Source organism: Phacochoerus africanus, chromosome 16, assembly GCF_016906955.1.
Source record: "Phacochoerus africanus isolate WHEZ1 chromosome 16, ROS_Pafr_v1, whole genome shotgun sequence".
In the NCBI taxonomy this organism is placed as follows: domain Eukaryota; kingdom Metazoa; phylum Chordata; class Mammalia; order Artiodactyla; family Suidae; genus Phacochoerus; species Phacochoerus africanus.
In genome coordinates, this window is record NC_062559.1 from 37,589,793 (window position 1) to 37,610,164 (window position 20,372).

Consider the following 20,372-nt stretch of genomic DNA (forward strand, 5'->3'; position numbering starts at 1 on the left):
AAGCACTGATCTAGACCAGTGGTTTGTTTTGCTTTGTTTTGTTTTCTCTTTTTATGGCCATACCTGAGGCATATGGAAGTTCCCAGGCTAGGGGTTAACTCAGAACTGCAGGTGCCAGCCTATGCCACAGCCACAGCAACGCCAGATCCATGCCACATCTCCAATGTACTCTGTGTCCTTAACCCTACTGAACGAGGCCAGGAATCAAACCTGCATCCTCATGGACAATATGTCAGGTTCTTAACCCACTGAGCCACAACAGCAGTGGAGTTTCCACTCTGGTGCATGTGTTAAAAATTCAACTGCAGCAGCTTGGGTTGCTGCAGAAGCGCAGGTTTGATCCCAGCCTGTCACAGTGGTTTAAAGGATGTGGCGTTGTCATAGCTCCAGTATAGGTTGAAGCTGTGGTTTGGATTCAGTCCCTGCCCCAGGAACTTCCATATGCCCCAGGTGCGGTCGTAAAATATATATACCATAAGTAGAGTCAAAAGACAAATGGAAAAATGCATGGGGGTGAAACGCAACTCATTTCACAAACAGAGCTAATCATCTCCCCAACATATAAAGAGTTCTTGAAAATAAAGAAGGAAACAATGATAATTCAAAGTCTAAACTGAAAGAGGATATGATGGGCAAAGTTCACAGAAGGATCAATATCCCTTATACATAGAAAAATACAAAAATATGCTCAATTTCAGTCATAATTAGATCAATAGAAAATAAAATGGCATCGAGAGATTTCTGGTTTCTGGTCTGGAATATAATGATTTGTAAGTTGTCACTCTATCCTAATAACAAGTAAAAAGCTGAACAAACTAAACCAACAATTCCGCTTAGATCTGTCAGAAAATTGAAGTCACAGAGCAAACCACTGCCTCCAAAGCTGGAGAGATGACAGACAGGTCCAGAGAATCACAACTTACTGGAGCAGAAACCACCGTGGAAACTAGTTCTGAGTACATCATGTCTGAATTTCAAAAAAAAAAAAAAAAAAAGCTAGAATACATACTAAAAGGCAAAAAAAAACACAGTTTGAAGAGACAGAACAAGCATAAGACAAAACTCAGATATGGTAATGATGTTGCTATTATCAAACTGGGAATTTAAAATAACTATGATTTTGAAATAAATGCTAAAGAAAAAAAGAATAGAATATCCACGAACTGTAAAACAATTACAAAAGGTGTAACATACACAAAATAGGAATACCAGGGGATTAAACAGGAAAAAAAAACAGAAGAAATATTTGAAACAATAATGTCTAAGAATTTCCCCCCATAAATGACAGTCATCAAAGCACAGATCTAGGAGATTCAGAGAACAACAAATAGAATAAATGTTCCGCTCCAAAATAAAAAATAAAAAACTATGGAGTTCCTCTTGTGGCTCAGTGGATTAAGAAGCCAGCTAGTATCCATGAGGATGTGGGTTTGATCCCTGGCCTCACTCAGTGGCTTAAGAATCCAGCGTTGCTGTAACCTGCAGCATGGGTTGCAGATGCAACTTAGATCCAGTGTTGCTGTGGCTATGGCATAGGCCAGCAGCTTCAGCTCATATTCTACCCCTAGCTCAGGAACTTCCATATACTGCAGGTATGGCCATAAAAACAAACAAGCAAACAAAAAACTACACCCAGTATATCATTTCCAAATTCCAAAAAATAAAAATTCTAAAAGAAAACAGTGGAAAACAACAGCAAAATGCTAAAATAACTGGCTACCCACATGCAAAAAAAATGAATCTAGACATAAACCTTATGTTCTTCACAAAAATTTACTCAAAATGAGTCATAGACCTAAATATAAAACATGAAACTATAAAACATAACATAGGAGAAAATCTGGGTGACCTTGGGTTTGACCAAGACTTTTTAGATGCAACACCAAAGGCATAATCCATGAAAAAACTATTGATAAGCTGGACTTCATTAAAGTTAAAAGTGTCTGCTTTGTGAAAGACACTGTCAAGAGAATGAGAGAAAAATCTACAGACTGGGAGAAACTGTTCACAAAATAAATATCTGATACAGGACTGTCACCCAAAATATACAAAGAACTCTTAAAACTTGACAATAAGGAAAAGAACAACGGGGGAATTCCTGTTGCGGCTCAGCGATAACGAACCTGACTGGTATCCATGAGGATTCGGGTTCCATCCCTGGCCCCGCTCTTCGGGTAAAGGATCTGGCATTGCCATGAGTTGTAGTGTAGGTTACAGATGTGGTTCGGATCTGGTGTGGCTGTGGCTGTGGCATGTGGGCTGGCAGCTGTAGCTCCGATTTGACCCTTATGCTAGAAACTTCCATATGCTGCAGGTGTGGCCCTACAAAGACAAAAAAGAAAAGACAAAAGAAAAAACAACCCAATTTAAAAATGGCCAAAAATGTGAACAGGCACCTCAACCAAGAAGATACATACGTTGGAGTTCCCATCATGGTGAAGTGGTTAACGAATCCGACTAGGAACCATGAGGTTGCAGGTTTGATCCCTGCCCTTGCTCAGTGGGTTAAGGATCCAGCGTTGCCGTGAGCTGTGGTGTAGGTTGCAGACGTGGTTCGGATCCTGCGTTGCTGTGGCTCTGGTGTAGCCCGGCGGCTACAGCTCCGATTCGACCCCTAGCCTGGGAATCTCCATATGCCTCGGAGCGGCTCAAGAAAAGGCAAAAAGACCAAAAAAGAAAAAAAGAAGAAGATACATACGTGGCACATAAGCATATGAAAAGGTTCTTAGCTTCATGTTATTAGGGAATTGCAAATTAAACAACAATGTGATACCAATGTAAACCTATTAGGATGGCAAAAATCCAAAGCACTGACAACATCCAGTGCTGGTGAAGATGTGGAATAACAGGAACAGCTGCTGCAAATATAAAATGGTACAGCTATTTTGGAAGACAGTTTGGTAGTTTCTTACAAAACCAAACAAACTCTTACCATACAATTCAGCAATCCTACTTCTTGGTATTTACACAAAAGAAGTGAAGACATGTCCACACAAAAACCTGCACATGGATTTTTATAGCAGCTTTATTCGTAATTGCCAGAACTCAGAAGCAACCAAGATGTCCTTCAGTAGGTAAATGGATAAATAAACGGTGGTACGTCCAGACAATGGAATACTATTCAGTGCTAAAAAGAAGTGAGCTATTGAGCCGTGAAAAACATGGAGGAGCCTTAAGTATGTTTTACTGAGTGAAAGAAGCAAAACTGAAAAGGCTACGTATGATATTATTCCAACTGTATGATATTATTCCAACTATATGACATTTTGGAAAAGGTAAAACTATAGATATCAGTAGTTGCCATGGGTTGTGCAAGAGCAGGGAGGGATAAATAAGTGGGGCATAGAGAATTTGGGGGGGGTGTAAAAATACTTTGTATGATATCATTATGATGGATACATGTCATTAGATATTTGTTGAAACCCATGGTATGTACACCACCACAAGTGAACCATAATGTTAACTATGAACTTTGGCTGATAATGATGTGCCAGTGTAGGCTCATCTTACAAGAGATGTACCGCTCTGTTGGGGGATGCTAATAATGGGGGAGGCTATGCATGTGTGGGGGCAGAGGATATATGAGACATCTCTGTACCTTCCTTAAACCGAAAACGGCTCTTTAAAAATTGTCTTAATAGGAGTTCCCATTGTGGCTCAGTGGTAACGAACCCAACTAGTATCTGTGAGGATGTGGGTTCAATCCCTGGCCTCTCAGTGGGTTAAGGATCCTGCGTAGCCATTAGCTGTGATGAGGGTCGCAGAGAGGGCTGGGGTCCCGAGATGCCACAGCTGTGGCATAGGCCAGCAGCTGTAGGTCCAATTTGACTGCAAGCCTGGGAACTTCCATATGCTGCAGGTGCAGCCCTAAAAAGCATAATAATAATTATTATTATTTAAAAAAATTTTTTAAAAAGGACTTCACAAAGGAGCTATATGAATAGCCAATAAGCACATAAAAAAGTGTTCGACATCCTTAGTCTTCAGGGAAATGCAAATCAAAACCACAATGAAATACCAATTCACACCCAGCAGGATGGCTAAAAATGAAAAGCTTGACAGCAGCAAGTATTGACAAGGATGTGTAGCAACTGAAACTCATATATAAACACTTTTGAAAAAGCTTCTTAAGAAACAAATTATAAATTTATCCCATAGCCCAACAAATTCACTCCTAATTATTTAACTGCGTATGTCCACAAAAGCATATGAATAACAGCTTTATTCATAATAGCAAAATCTGGAAACTGTCCAGTTGTCCATCAGTAAGAAAACAGATAAACACATGAAATTCTACTCAGCAATATGTAAGAAACTACTGACACACACACTCAAGAATGAGTCTCAAAATTATGCTGAATGAAAAAAAAGCCTTACACAGGAGTACTCACTATATAATTCATATATGTATATACATATGAAGTTCTAGAACAAGCAAAACTCACCTATGATGAAAAGAAATCAGGTGTTTGAAGTGGGAGAAACTGAGGGGAGAGAAGAGACATGAAAGAACTTTCTGGAGTGATAGTTCTATCTTGATAAAATTTGTGTTACACAGTTGCATGTATTTATCAAAACTTAGGAAATGGAACACTTAAGATCTGTGTACTTCATTATGTGTAAATTTTATGTTCAGGTGGGAAAATAGGTGTGAATGCATTAATATCTGTATCTGCTATTAACCTTTATAAAAAATAACTCAAGGGAGATTTTCTTAATACCTTAAGGATGACGTATAGATATATGAACACCTATAGATGAATCATTTTTCTTACAAATCTTGAAAGTCTTAAAAGGTCACTGGAAGAAGCCATTAAAATGTTTCAGTTTATTGTGAACTGTAATATTTTTACAGGCACATAAAAAGAGTTTTGTGTTCATGCACTTGCTAAGCTATTGGTTTAATTATAAGAACGAAACATCGGAGAAAAAAAAAACAGTAAGCTCCTAGAGTATAAATGGGATCATAACTCAGAAGAAGGAAAACATAAAGGAAAAGAGAAAAAGGATAATTAGGATGCAAAAAAAAAAAAAAAGAACGTGGCTCACGAATTACCTTGAAAGCACAATTTTCAAATACAATTGTCTTAATTCATTCCCAACCTGAGAAAATATACAGAATAAAGCCAATGTTTCCTCCTTTGGACAGCTGACAACTTTATTAAGCCAAGTGACTTCTGAAGTCCCTATTCAAAGAAGCAGAATCCCTTCATGGGAGGCCAGGCTGGTGCAGAATTTGCAAAAGAAGGTGTGAGACATTAGTTAGTTGCTGGATTATATAGTAGACAACGTCAAGGCTGATTAGCTGTGTGGACCAAGGGCGCAATAGGAGTCTCTAACCACTGGAAAAATCTGATATTCTCAGTGTTGACTTTTCTTTTTTCTCTTTTTTTCTTGCGGTTTGGGTTGACTGTTTACCTTTAGCACTACAGCCAGGCAAGTCTGGAAGGGGCTTTATCTCCATCCATTGTGGTGGAATTATTCACTGTGCCATCCTGTTCCCTGCCGTGCACCCCAAGGAAAATAAAGAATAGTGCAAACTGTGGGTGAAAAAAACCCAAATTGACAGGGAAGTCACAGTGTTTTTAGTATTTTAGAATATTTAGCATTTTTAGTAAATGTTGGAGGCAATGTAACATTCTGCCTTTTGGAGTCAGACCAAGGTCAGGTTTTTTTTTTGGGGGGGGTTGTTTTTAACGGGTCCTTTTTATAACTTATATTCATTTTTTTATTGAATTATAGCTTATTTACAATGTGGTATGACTTTCCAGTGTAGAGCAAAGTGATTCACACACACACACACATGCACTTTTTCAGATTCTTCTCCCTTATAGGTTATTAAAAAATATTGTGTATAGTTCCCCGTGCTCTACAGTAGGCCTTTGCTGGTTATCGATTTTATATATAGTAGTGTGTATATGTTACTCCCAACCACATAATTTATCCATCCCTCACTCCTTTCCCCTTTGGTAACCATAAGTTTGTTTTCTTAGTCTGTGGGTCTCTTTCTGTTTTGTAAAGAAGTTCACTTGTGTCTTATTTTTTTTGAGATTTCACGTATAAATGATATCATATGACATTTGTCTTTCTCTGGCTTACTTCTCTTAGTATGATGACCTCTAGATTCACCCACACTGATGCAAATGGCATTATTTCATTCTTCTTATGACAGAGTAATATTCCATTGTGTATATACCACATCTTCTTTATCCATTCATCTGCCAATAAACATTTAGGTTGCATCCATGTCTTGGTATTGTAAATAGTGCCGCTATGAACACTAGGATGCATGTTTGTTTTGCTTTGCTTTGTTTTGTTTTTAGGGCGTCAGGCTCTATGCAGCCCTAAACTTCTATAGAAGGTTCTAGTCTAAGTGTTGAATCTGAGCTACACCTGCCGGCCTACACCACAGCAACACTGGATCCTTAACCCACTGAGCAAGGCCAGGGGTCATACCCGAATCCTCATGGATACTGGTCGGGTTCGTTATCACTAAGCCTGAGTTCACAACAGGAAATTCCTAGGGAGTGTGTTCCTTTTTAAATTAGATATTATGCCCTGGATGGGGATTGCTGGATCATATGGTAACCCTGTTTTTAGTTTAGTTTTTTTGTTTGTTTGTTTTTTTCTTTTTCTTTCTCGGCCACTCCTGAGGCATTCGGAAGGTCCCAGGCCAGGGATTGATCCCAGATGGAGCTATGACCTATACCACAGCTGAAGTAACGCCAGATTCTTAACTCACTGCACTGGGCCAGGGGCCAGGGATCAAACAGGTACCTCCACGGAGACAATCTGGATCATTAACCCCTGCGCCAGAGCAGGAACTCCTGTTTTCAGTCTTTTAAGGAAACTCCATGCTGTTCTCCAGTATGTAATTGGCTCCCCCAGTTTACATCCCCACCAGCAGTGTGGGAGAGTTTGGAGTCAGGCCAAGGTTTGAATGTTGGGTCTGCTGTGTGACCTGGGGAGAGTTACTTCACCACTTTGACCCTCAGGTTCCCCGTATCTTATACCCTTATAGTTAACATAGGACATCTGTGAGGATTAAGTGAAATAGTACATGGAAAGCATCTAATACATTTCCACATTACTTAAGCTGCATTCGCTAAATTCAAAAAGCTCCTATAACCAAAGGCTGAAAGGCTCATTTGGAGACAAAACCTGCCCTGACCTGACGTGAGTGCATTTAGTCTTCATCCTATTTAATGTGAACATTCATGTTTCTCCGCAGAAATATTAATGCTTTGATTATGGGGAGTTGCCCTGGATCTTCTGGGGTATTGTATAATATGCAGTACATACACCGTTTTCACTTTATAAATTTGAAACATTCTGAATTGCAAAGCACATCTGGCCCTAAGAATTTCAGATAAGGAATTGTATATGACATCCTTACTTCATAAGTTCTCTATTCCAGGGAGTTCCCTTAGTGAGTCAGGGGTTAACAAACCTGATTAGTATCCATGAGGATGCGGGTTTGATCTGTGGCCTCATTCAGCAGGTTAAGGATCCAGCATTGCTGCATTGCTGTGGCTGTGGCGTAGCCTGGCAGCTGTAGCTCCGATTGGACCCTTAGCCTGGGAACTTCCATATGCCGCGGGTATAGTCCTAAAAAGCAAGTAATAATGATAATAATAATAAATTCTCTATTCCCACCTCATGTCACATCAAGACCTCCCATGTACAGATTCAACTTATGTTGAAGAGGAGTTCCCATCATGGCCCAGTGGAAACAAATCTGACTAGGAACCATGAGGTTTTGGGTTCAACCCCTGGCTGTGCTCAGTGGGTTAAGGATCTGGCATTGCTGTGAGCTGTGGCATATCTGTGAGGTCGCAGATATGGCTTGGCTCTGGCTTGGCTGTGGCTTGGCTGTGGCATAGGCCGGCAGCTATAGCTCTGATTAGACCCCTAGCCTGGGAAACTACATATACCATGGGTGCGGCCCTAAAAAAGACAAAAAGACCAAAAAAAAAAAAACACCCTAATGTTAAAGAGTTTATGTGAGTTGATTGTGGTTGCTTTTGAGTTTGAAGTCAACTTCCAAAAGAGAAGCAATTTCTGAGCAAAGCATTCTACTACCTCCAGACAGCCCTTGTGTCTCCAGAATATAGAATTTAAGGAGGAAGCATTATGACCGCTCTTGTTCAGGGGACAGCAATGGATAAATGAGGGGAGTCAAGGAGGAGCAGACAAGAAAATGACCATACCTTTGGCTCAGCTCCATCAGGAAAGCTGAGAAGACAGACAAGCGACTTGCACTCTGCCTCCAGCTTAGGAGCAAACAGCCAAACAAGAGGCAGCACCTGATGAGCTAGTATAGGCATTAAAGACTACAGCTTCTGAGCAAGTTTTCATATTAAATGGCTGGTCTACAAATGGCTTGCAGCAGATGGCAAGCAAATGGGAATTTTGAAAGATCTGACTTGTAGAAACTAGTTTTTGAAAGTTGTATAAATTAAATATGAAGTGTGAGTACAATTACAGGAAATAAGTAGTTTTCCATTCGTTTCAGGCTGCTTAATGCTTTGGCATAAATTGTTCTGAAGGATCTTATACACTTATACTCATTTTAACTATAAATAAAACTGAATTAATAATAAAAACCCTAATTTGGTTAACAGTTTAAGTAACCGGTCTAAAATGTCTCTCGGATTCCATTTGAGAGGCTCCCAAAGCCACTTAGGAAAGCCTATCATGAGAAGTATGGGCACCATCCTCTGGTGAAACTGGAAACTGCAAGTGTGCCAGGATTGCTTTCAGCTGCTGCAAACTCAATCTTTAAATGAAAGAGAGGTTAATTGATCGACAAGCCAGTGTTTTTACCTCAAGTGTGGCCCTCCTTTCAAAATTTCTATAATCAACTCTGTAAATTCAATATCTAATAGACTGAGATATTGTCAAGTTAAGAAAACATACATAAAGTTTTACAAGGAACTATTTTATAAGAATCAAAATACATACACACGTAAATACACTCCCAGATTCCTTTTATTCAAATACTTTTAATCCTTATTACTCGTCCTCAGAAAACTAAAAAGCATTTAAATGTGTTAAGTAAAGAATAAAGACACAAATATTTTGAGTAATCATTCTTAGCATTCAAGGGTTGCCTTTGGGTTAGATATGAGAATTAGGGAGATTTAAAAAACTATGGCAATCATGGAAATAAACAAAAGCCACCCAAATGTGAAACAGGCAAAGGCTATTTAGTCAGATATTGCTATGGCAAGGGAGCCAACCACCATCTTGCTTGCGATGCAAAGGGGAAAGTTTTATGGTAGAAAAAGAAGGCTTCTCATGTGCCCTGATTGGAGGCGGTTGGCATGGGGAAGTTGTGGCAGACAGACTACAAGCACAGCATCCTATGTGATTGGTTAGAAGTGCATATTTAACTTTCTCAGGTTGGTCCTAATTGGAAAAAAATTAGGGAAGCTGTCGGTTATTATTAATTCCTGGCCATTTGGGGTCAGTTGTTACAGGGGTCACCGGTTGGCTTCCTGGTTCAGTTACTAGAGCTACAGCCTGACTTTCTGCAAGTCTGACTCACAGAAAGCAAGCGGGCTTTCTGGGCTGCTTATTGTAGACAATGAGCCGGTTTTCCTGGCTGCTTGCTGCCGATTGTGGGTCAGAGTTCTATTCTTCTGTGTAGTCTGGTCACTGGCTGCGTATTTGGTCTCTCACCGAAGGCAACAGCCTAGAAGCTGGAGTTTGAGAAGCAGGAGCTTTGTGAGTGAAGACAAATGCCAAGTCCTGCACCCACGCCTTTCTACATCCCTGCACTCAGTTCCCCCTGAGCAGACAAGAGACTGGAGTCTGCTAAAGGCCTGCCCTTCATCCCTCTTTCAGACGTTAAAACCATTAAAACTGATGTGGAGTTCCCATCGTCATGGCTCAGCAGTTAACAAACCTGACTAGTATGCATGAGGACTTGGGTTCGATCCCTGGCCTTGCTCAGTGGGTTAAGGATCCACCGTTGCTGTGATCTGTAGTGTAGGTTGAAGATGCAGCTCGGATCCAGCATTGCTGTGGCTGTGGTGTAGGGCAGTAGCTACAGCTCCGACTAGACCCATAGCCTGGAGACCTCCATATGCCAAGAGTGTAGCCCTAAAAAGACAAAAAAAAAAAAAAAAAGATGGATGCGACAAACTAGAGAGAAAACAGCAAAACGAATATAGAATAAAACATATAATATTTAAATGTGTTCAACAGCATAAGAAGCCCCACCAGTGTTACTCCCATCTAGAGCAATGGGAACAACCCTTCCCACCCCCATCCCCATTAAAATTCTAACTTCTCAAAAAAATAAATAAATAAAATTCTAACTTCTTTTTTAAGACGTTTGATCGAGGAGGCTTGATCCCCCGACCCCCTCAGAGCAGGCAAATGCACAGGTCCTTGAGTAGAAAGAAATTCGTCAGACCAACGTGCTCCTCCTCCCCACCCCCACCCCCAGTGCTGCTCCGAGTCCAAGGGAAGGGGGGATGAGCATGCCTTGGAGAAGCTGGTTATTGTCCTGAGTTTCTGGGCCTTAGTGGTTCCTTCTGTGCTGCTCCCAGCAGCCTTTGCCCGGAAAGGGGGCATGGATTTCCCCCAGAAGCGTGGGCTGGGAGCTGCCAGGAGCAGTAGCTGGACACTCCCCCCCACAGTCCTGCTCCACCACTTCCCTCTAGGCCTCCAGGCCCTGCTGGGCCCATGGGTGCCAAACAGAAGTGGTCATCTCCCTCCAACAATGGTTTTCACGGAAACAGGGAGTTCTCTTGTTAGGGCAGCTGCCCAACAGCCCTGTGCCGCAGCCTATCAGCTCTGGCAACAGCCCTGTGGCTGTAGTGCACCAGATCCAGCAGCTCTGTGCCGCAGCCTATCAGCTCTGGCAACAGCCCTGTGGCTGTAGTGCACCAGCTCCAGCAGCTCTGTGGCTGCAGTGGATCAGCTCTTTCACCCGGCGAGAAACCACGCGAGCCCTCGGAGAGGTGGAGAACTCAGGCTTTTTACGCCGGCAGGCTCAGAGGAGAGCCCCAAAGTCTGAGCCCCCGGAGTCTGAGCCCCCAAGAAGGGTTTCACAGGGCTCTTATGGGCTACCTCTTCCGGTCCGTACTTGGCTGGTCAGACGGAGTGACGTCAGGCAAGGTCGTCGATGCGGACGCAAGTTCACAGAAGCAGATGTGTGTGTTGGGGGCGGGGGGGGGGGGTAGGGGCAGTTGGCTGGCCTTTGCTCAGTCGTCATGGCCGGGGTCTCTCCTACCTTTTTAGTGGGACAGTTTCTCCTACACTCTGAGTGTGTGTTCTCAGTCAAAAAGACGGTGAAGAGGCTTTGAGAATCCTCCAGAGCAGCGTCTCATCTATGTGAGGAATTTATTCCGATATTCAGGCAGCTGCAGAAGAACCCAATGAAGGAGACGCCTGTGTTCTCAGAGTTTTTTCCCCGCACCCAACCCCACCGCATTCCAAGAGGCTAACGGGCCCTGGGTTTGGGAGAAGCTGCTCAGAGGCCCCTCCTCTGGCCTCTTGAAGAGACGGTAAGAGCCCGGGATTGGGAGACGGTTGAGGGGATGTTGAAGAAGGGAGACGGGGAGGTAGGACACCGGGGAGGAGGGTCCCAGGACTGAGGGGCAGAGCAAGTGTGCATTGCAGTCCGTCGTGGTGCACCCAGGAGCCCCTGCCCTGCATGGGACCTGGGTGAGGACAGATTCCTCTCCGGTGACAGAGCCCCCGGCCTTGGCTTGCCTAGGTGCTCATTTCATTGAATGAGAGAGTTCCAGGGCTCAAACCACATTTTGCAAATCAGTTTTCTTTTATCAAATACATATGTCTTTACAGGGCCACACCTGCCGCATATGGAAGTTCCCACGCTGGGGGTCCAATTGGAGCTGTAGCCGCTGGCCTAGCCGTAGCCACAGCAATGCTGGATTCTGGGTTACATTGCCAGGGATCAAACCCACGTCCTCATGGATAGTGGTCAGATTTCTTCCTGCTGAGCCACAGCAGGAACTCCTTTTCATATATTTTGTTTTTCTTTGAGAAATAAAAATGGAAAATATTTTATTAACTAACTTTTAGAAAAATTAAAATAAATAATACTTATTTTATTTTAAAAATTAAAACAAAGAGTTCCCATTGTGGCTCAGTGGTAACAAACCCGACTAGTATCCACGAGGAAATGTTTTCAATCCCCGGCATCGCTCAGAGAGTTAAGGATCTGGTGTGGCCATGAGCTGTGGTGTGTGTCAGACATTGCTCGGTTCTGGCATTGCTGTGGCTGTGGTATAGACAGGCAGCTACCGCTCCAGTTTGACCCCTAGCCTGGGAACTTCCATATATTTAGGCTGCAGCCCTAAAAAAAAGAGAAAAAAATTTTTTAATGAAAAATGAAAAACACACACCTATGTTTTTAACAGGTTATACATTCATGAATTTAAAAAAGTAACATGCCATAATCTAGCTCCCATCCCCAAGTAACCACAAGTACTCATTTCTATTCATTTTTTCCAATCTTTCTGTTTTACAAGCAAATATGCAAATATGAATCCAGAGTCTTATTTTCTCCCTCTCTTTTCCATAGCTTGCTCTTACATTTAAAAATGAATATCAAAAATCCTGCCACATTAGTTCATAGAGAACATCCACGTCTTCTTTTCCAGCTGCACGATGTTCCATTATATTGACGTACCTCATTTATTTAACTTCCCCTTATTGAGGGACGTGTGTTGTATTCAATTGTTACTTTGAAATTGTGTTGTGCACATTTTATTTTGCAGTTGTATATGTTAATCTGTACAATTCCCAGAAGTGGAATTCCTAAGCCCGAGAGCACACATTTATAATTTTGACAGATTTTTTTTTCCAAAAAAGGAAGGATTAATTACTTGCAGCAAGTAAGGAGAATACTGGGGATCTTCCCCAAAGCAGTGTCTCCCCATTTTGATAGATACTGCCAGCTTGCCCCCTACAGGTTATACTAGTTTGTATTTTTACCCACAATGCAACTATATGCACAGTCTGGGAAAAAGTACAGTGAAAATCTATATACCATTTATAGAAAAGTACATGTAAAACCTACAAATTAAGCCAACCACCTGGTAGATAAAGTATGAATTTTCTATTTTACTGCCATGGTAAACATACCTCCGGAGTTCCCATCATGGCTCAGTGGAAACGAATCTGATTAGCATCCATGGGGACACAGGTTCAATCCCTGGCGTCGCTCAGTGGGTTGAGGATCCAGTGTTGCTGTAAGCTATGATGTAGGTCGCAGACGTGGCTTGGATCTGGTGTTGCTGTGGCTGTGGCGAAGGCCAGCGGCTGCAGCTCCAATTCAACCCCTAGCATGGGAACTTCCATAGGCCACAGGTGCGGTCCTAAAAAAAAACAAACAAACAAACAGAAAAAATTTCAGAAGGACCTGGACTTCCAGGTTGAATTTAGAAATCGTGATTTTCTCCAATTTCTACATCAGAATGTGGTGAGTAGCCTCTGGCCTCCAGCTCCCCCCACCTCTCCATCCCAAACTCAGCAGCCCTTGCATTCACACATGCAGCACCCAGGGCCACACCGCCAAGCTCTACTCACACCACCCTACGAACAGTCACCCCTCAGGGTCAGGGAAGTACAGGCATCATGGTCAACACTTGAGAGGAGGACCCGGGACAAAGGCCTGCACAATCCCCAGAAGTGGACTCCGGCCATTTGTTAAGGAACCGGAGGCCAAGAGCACAGTCTACGATGCTCTTTTCTCACTTCCTAACAGTCTCTTATCCACAGATTTTGGAGCAGGACTTTGAACACTCCCCTGGCTGAGAGAGGTATCTGGCTTCTCCAAAAGCCTGCTCAAGGACGGAAAAGAAGTATTACAAGCAATCCTTCAATGCCTCAATTCAGATTCTTTTTTTTTTTTTCTTTTCTTTTTAGGGCTGCACCTGCAGCATATGGAAGTTCCCAGGCTAGGGGTTGAATTGAAGCTATGGTTGCTGGCCTACACCACAGCCGCAATAATGCCGGATCCAAGACAATTCAGATTCTGAATGCTTTTAGCAATAGTCATAAGCCCTTCTTTATATTGCGAACTGAAGTTTGGCACTTGCCATCAGCCTCTGCATGGAGTAAAACATGAGCCACTGCAGCTGCTGACCGCAGCAGCCCCTGAGTGGAGCTCAGGGGGAAGACCAGGGGGAGGCACTCTGTGCTCTGGGAAATTGGAAGAACAGGTCTTCAGATGGATATTTTTAGGAGACTTTATGAGTCCAATTCTTGCATCCTCTCATATGTAGAAAAACGTTAAAATCCATCAATGATGACTGACGGCTGTGATTAGTAGTAACCTTCACGAGACCAGCAGCAAACTCCTGTGAAATGTGTGCAGGGCTGCCTGCACCTCCCCCTTCATCTTTGTAACTTATATCTTGCTAGTCCCCCTTTCCTCTGTGCTATCTGAAATACTGCCTCCTGGGCTATAGTTATGGTCGCCCGTGAGAACAGCCACTCCCATGGGTGGGCCAGTGAGCCCTGAGGGAACTCAGGAAAACATATCAAAGCAGTGATTCCATAAACCCAGACCTTTGTGTCTTCCCATAGAAATGGTTTTCTGTAAATCTCCTGTAAATCTGGTTCCCTGTAAATCTTTTTTCCTACTACCTCCCCTCTGTTGCAAAAACTCATATATCCTAGCTTCCCCCCTCACCTCCTCAGAGCGGTTTCTCGGGGCTACTTGATATGCTCTCTTCCAGGCTTAAGTCCTAATTTCACCCCCCAAAAAACTTAACTCTCAACTTTCAGGTCGTATTTTTTGTAGTGGACACTATCAATCCAAAACAAAAGTGAAGTGGAGTTCCCGTCGTGGCGCAGTGGTTAACAAATCCGATTAGGAACCATGAGGTTTCGGGTTCGATCCCTGCCCTTGCTCAGTGGGTTAAGGATCTGGCGTTGCCGTGAGCTGTGGTGTCCGTCCCAGACCAGGCTCGGATCCCGCATTCCTGCATTGCGGCGTTGGCCGGCAGCTACAGCTCTGATTAGACCCCTAGCCTGGGAACCTCAATATGCCGTGGGAACAGCTCAAGAAAAGGCAAAAAGACAAAAAAAAAATGAAGTTAACGTCCCAGTTTCAAATAATCTGTCCCCACTGGGAAATCAATTGTCTGGATTTTTAGTTCCAAGGATATGATCATTGTATGAGCTTCTGTTGGCCATCAAGAATAAGTTTGGGGAGTTCCTGTCATGGCTCAGTGGTTAACAAACCCAACTAGTATCCATGAGGACACAGATTTGATCCCTGGCCCTGTTCAGTGAGCTGGGGATCCGGTGTTGCTGTGAGCTGTGGTGTGAGTTGCAGACGGAACTCGGATCCTGCATTGCAGTGGCTGTGGCGTATGCCGGCAGCTACAGTTCCGATTGGACCCCTAGACTGGGAACCTCCATATGCCATGGGTGTGGTCCTAAAAAGACAAAAGACAAAAAAAAAAAGAATAAGTCTGGGATCTCAGTTTGCCTTAAGATAAACACAGTTATAAACCATAGATCTAGAGGAAGGAAGGAAGGAAGGATGGAAGGGAGGAAGGGAGGGAAACGGAGAGGAAGGGAAGAAGGAGGTCCTCTCTGGAAGCCCCTTGTTATCTCAGTGTTACAATTTAATTTGCAATAGCTAGTCATCCTTTGCCAAGATCAGCAATAATTGTATCTTCCAATCCTGTCGAGTTACCCATTTGAAAAACATGTCAAGAGCCACCATCTGGAAATGACTTTCCTGCTTTGCTGTGAAACCTATTATTTAACTTTCTGGCTCGTTTTTGTTGCGGCTCTAGGATGAGCAGTGGAATTCCAGAGTTAGCTTTATGACAAGGCCCTAGATTTTCCCTAAAATATTTCCAGCCGGGGAGCTCAAAACATTTCTTTTCTTAAAAACAGAATTTCTTGTATGCAATCTTATTATGACAGCAGGAAAAAAATGTTAAAATTAAAATTCAGAAGGAGCCCTTTTATCTAAGAGAATCAAATAATTGAAAAAGTCAATTAAACCGGGAAAGCATTATAAAAGATTGCACACAGATCTCAAATACTCACTTTCATTCATCAAACGTATTGTAAGGACAAGGCCTGTTATTTGAGCAGAAGCGTACAAGCTTCTTCCTTACATAAACAACCAGTGTGTGTAATAGTCAGGTCTCTAAAAAGAACCAAAATTTAAAGGCATTTATGGAGTAATCGCAAAGCAACATTATTTCCCTCTACTTAATATAACAGCAGTTTCTTTATAGAATCTCGCATAGTTCTCATAGGAAAGAAAAATTCCCTTTTCACTCTTTCAGTTTATGTAATATTTAACTATGTCATTTACAATAACATTTACAACTGGTATGATCAGATTTGGGAACAAACAACATTGACTCTTCTGCCATTTGCTTGTGGAAGCAGAAAAGCACACACATATTGGAGAGCAGCCTACTGGCATCTGGATGGTTGTTTGTCAATAGATTTTACCAGGGGAATGAGCAAATTAATATAATGAGATGGTGAAGTGAGACTTATGGCCTGTCTGTGATGCATGCACACACACAGACTCCCTGACTTCTCAGGAGTGTGGTGCTAAAGAAGACCCTTTAGTCTTGCTGAGAAGGGGAAGTTTACAAGGATGCAAATGAAAGGAGCCAGAGGAGGAGAGGGTTTAGCTATGGAACAAATTAACCCAAAAGAAGCAGCATGAAGGAGTTCCTGTAGTGGTACAGCAGAAACGAATCTAACTAGGAACCATGAGGTTGTGGGTTTGATCCCTGGCCTCGCTCAGTGGGTTAAGGATCCAGCATTGCCGTAAGCTGTGGTGTAGGCTGGCAGTTGTAGCTCCGATTGAACCCCTAGCCTGGGAACCTCCATATGCCACGGGTGCAGCCCTAAAAAGCAAAAAAAAGAAGCAGCTTGAAACTACACCTCTCTCTGATCTCACCATGTTTTTTTTGTCTCACTTGATCAGGAATCCAGGCTGGCTTAGCTGGCTTAGGGTCCAACCATCTATATCAAGGATCCACTGAGGTTATGTTCCTTCCTGGAACTTGGGGTGAGACTGTCAGATTAGGTAATAACTGATTAACTTCCTTTAGAGCAATAATACCATAATATTTGGAGTTATCTTCTATTGAGTCAAACACACACATGAACTATCAGCTTTTATAAGTTCTAACTTCATAGAGCAGTTAAATGGATGTATCCTAAACAGATTTGGCTAGTTGGTCAAAGCAGTTACATGAGAATCTTGCCATGAAAATAGCATGATATTTAAAAATGAAAATGACCCAGTTATATTTTAGTAAATATTTTGCCACTTATGGCACAGAGATAAAGAACATTTAATAATGTTTTTAAACTGAGGAATTCATGTGGTTTAGTATTATGATCAGTTTATAGATAATGAAACTAAGGTTCAAATAATTTAACATAACTGGCATCAATCAGGTAGTCCAACTCTGGTCTGTCAGTCCACTACAGCAGAGAAATCGAATCAGGTAAATACTACTAGTCTAATATAGGAGAGAGATCCACTTTTAGTTCTTAGAATTTTAGTTAGAAATTCAGTGAGTTACTATAAGAATATGAGACTTTGGGACTATTTACCTTTTTTTTTTTTTTTGGCTTTCTGGGGCCATACCCATGGCATATGAAGGTTCCCAGGCTAGAGGTTGAATCGGAGCTTCAGCTGACGGCCTACACCACAGCCACAGCAAAACAGGATCTGAACCATGTCTGTGACCTGGGACTAGTTCTGGTGGTCCTCCTTCTTTCTGGAATGAAGAATGCTTCATAACATCTTTCATTTGTTGGGGGGTTAGTTCTGCAAAGGAACTCAAAGATACGGTGTATTGTTGGAGTTCCCATCGTGGCTCAGCGGAAACAGACATGGCTCAGCGGAAGCCGCGTTGCCCTGAGCTGTGGTGTGGGTTGAAGACACAGTTCGGATCCAGCGTTGCTGTGGCTGTGGTGTAGGCCAGTAGCTACAGCTCCTATTTGACCCCTAGCCTGGGAATCTCCATATGCCATGGGTGCGACCCTAAAAAGCAAAAATATATATATATTGTATATTTTATGTACATTTCTTGAGGAGGAACCAGGACCCTGCCCCAAGGCTGCACTGTTGTCTCTGGACTGGTCCTCCCTGGTCTCTGCATCCCCTTTCTCCCCTGATTAACAACTGTTTGAGGAGTTCCCGTCATGGCTCAGTGGTTAATGAATCCGACTAGGAACCATGAGGTTGAGGGTTCCATCCCTGGCTTCACTCAGTGGTTTAAGGATCCGGCATTGCCGTGAGCTATGGTGTAGGTCACAAACGCGGCTCGGATCCCACATTGCTGTGTCCGTGGTGTAGGCCAGCAGCTACAGCTCTGATTCGACCCCTAGCTTGGGAACCTCCATATGCCACAAAAAGACGAAAACAAAAAACAAACAGAAAAAAAACTGTTTGAATCTGCCCTTTGGAACCCAGGGAAGGTCATAGAGGCTGAAGCTTATTCCCTAAAAACAAGAAATGGGAGCCACAGAAAGGCTTGTGCCCAGAAGCCCCACAGGACCCTGCTAAAGGTCTTATTTTCCTACAGTGACTTTGGTAAAGTGATTTCAAATCACTTTATTTTGGTAAAGGGATTTCAAAATCTTTATGTGTATGCAAAGGTTGCGTGCACATTTTCCAAGAAGGAGACACTTCCACAGGTAAAGGGTAGCAGTAAGGAGTAGCACTTAGATAATGTTGGTGAATGCCAACGTATTGAGTACCTGGGGTTTGGAGGCTATGGCTATGCATTTGGTATAACTTTTAGCAAAACAATGTGCTTCACTCCTGCTTCAACAGCAGTGGTGACAGCAATAGCCTAGAAGAGTAATCTGAAACCTTGGGTTGCCAGCATCAATCTGGGTGGCAGCAAGATGAAAGTAGGGAAATGGAAACTGTTGGCATATATGTTTGGCTGAGGTTTGACAACATATAGCAGAAAACCCAAGGTGACAATGACTAAAACCCACAAATGTTTATTATCTTCACATAAAATAAGTTTGGAAATAGTCTAAGAAGGTGTTTTGGTATCATTAAGCTATCAAAGACCTCTGTTTATTTTATCTTTATGCTTTACTATAAAGACCAAAAAAAGTGTGTTGACACAAGGAATTTTAGAAGATATTTAAATTTATTTTTATTTTTTTTGCTTTTTTTTTTTTTTTTTTTTTTTTTAGGGTCAGACTAGGAACCATGAGGTTGTGGGTTCGATCCCTGGCCTTGTTCAGTGGGTTAAGGATCTGGCATTGCCATGAGCTGTGGTGTAGGTCACAGACGTGGCTCAGATCCCGCATTGCTGTGGCTCTGGCATAGGCCGGCAGCTACAGCTCCAATTCCTAGCCTGGGAACCTCCATATGCCGTGGGAGCGTCCCTCCAAAAGGCAAAAAGACAAAAAACAAACAAACAAAAAAAAAAACAGGAGGATGGTTTGAAAAAAATCTATTATGGAATAGTAGATCCCCTCCCCAACCTTAGCAAAATGGTGCAGGTTTATTTTCAGAACACGGTGAGCAGAGGGACTCTGCCCCAGAACACTAGGTGGCGTGAGGTTTGAAGAACCACACTGGATACAGGAGGGTTCGGGAAGGCTGTCCACTGACTCTGGAGATGCTCCCAGCCCCCACCCTCACTGGCGGCCAGGTCCTCCACCAGAGACTGGCACATTCTTCTCCAGGAATTCTAACCAGTCCTAAACAAACAAACCAAAAAACCAACCGAAAAACATATACACTGACACTCTAGGTCCCCCAGTGAAATGTCCCACCCCATGATACTTAGGTGGAGCCTACCACGTGCAGAGTTTGCAGTCAGTTTCTAGTCCCTCATTCATAAATATGGACGGAGAGCCAAGGACTAAAACTGAACCCTAGGGGAAGGCCTCTAACATGACAAAAGAAAGCCCCAAAAGAACAAACAGAAGAAACAGAAAATAGAAAATGCAAAGGTGAGAAACTTAAAAGAAAAAAAATCTCACTAAGGTCTTCGATATTTTCCATGAGTCCCAAGAATAGAATGCTATTTTTATTTTTTTAAAAGAGGAATATTTAGGAAATAAGAGTTGCAATATAGAGTTGAGGAGTGTTATAAACAGACTTCTAAGTATGTCCCCACAAAATTCCCACCCTCCAGTTATGCAGACACTAATCTAGATGTTACTATAAAGGAACTTTACAAGTGAAATTACAGTTACTAATCAGCTAATCTTTATTAACAGAGGGAGATGGTCCTGGATTACCAAGTAAGGCCCAATGTAATCACATGAGTGTCTAACCACAGAAGAGGAATCCTAAAGACTCAGTGAGCAAGATTTGAGGTGGGTAGGGGCCTCAGGTAAGGACACTACCTGCG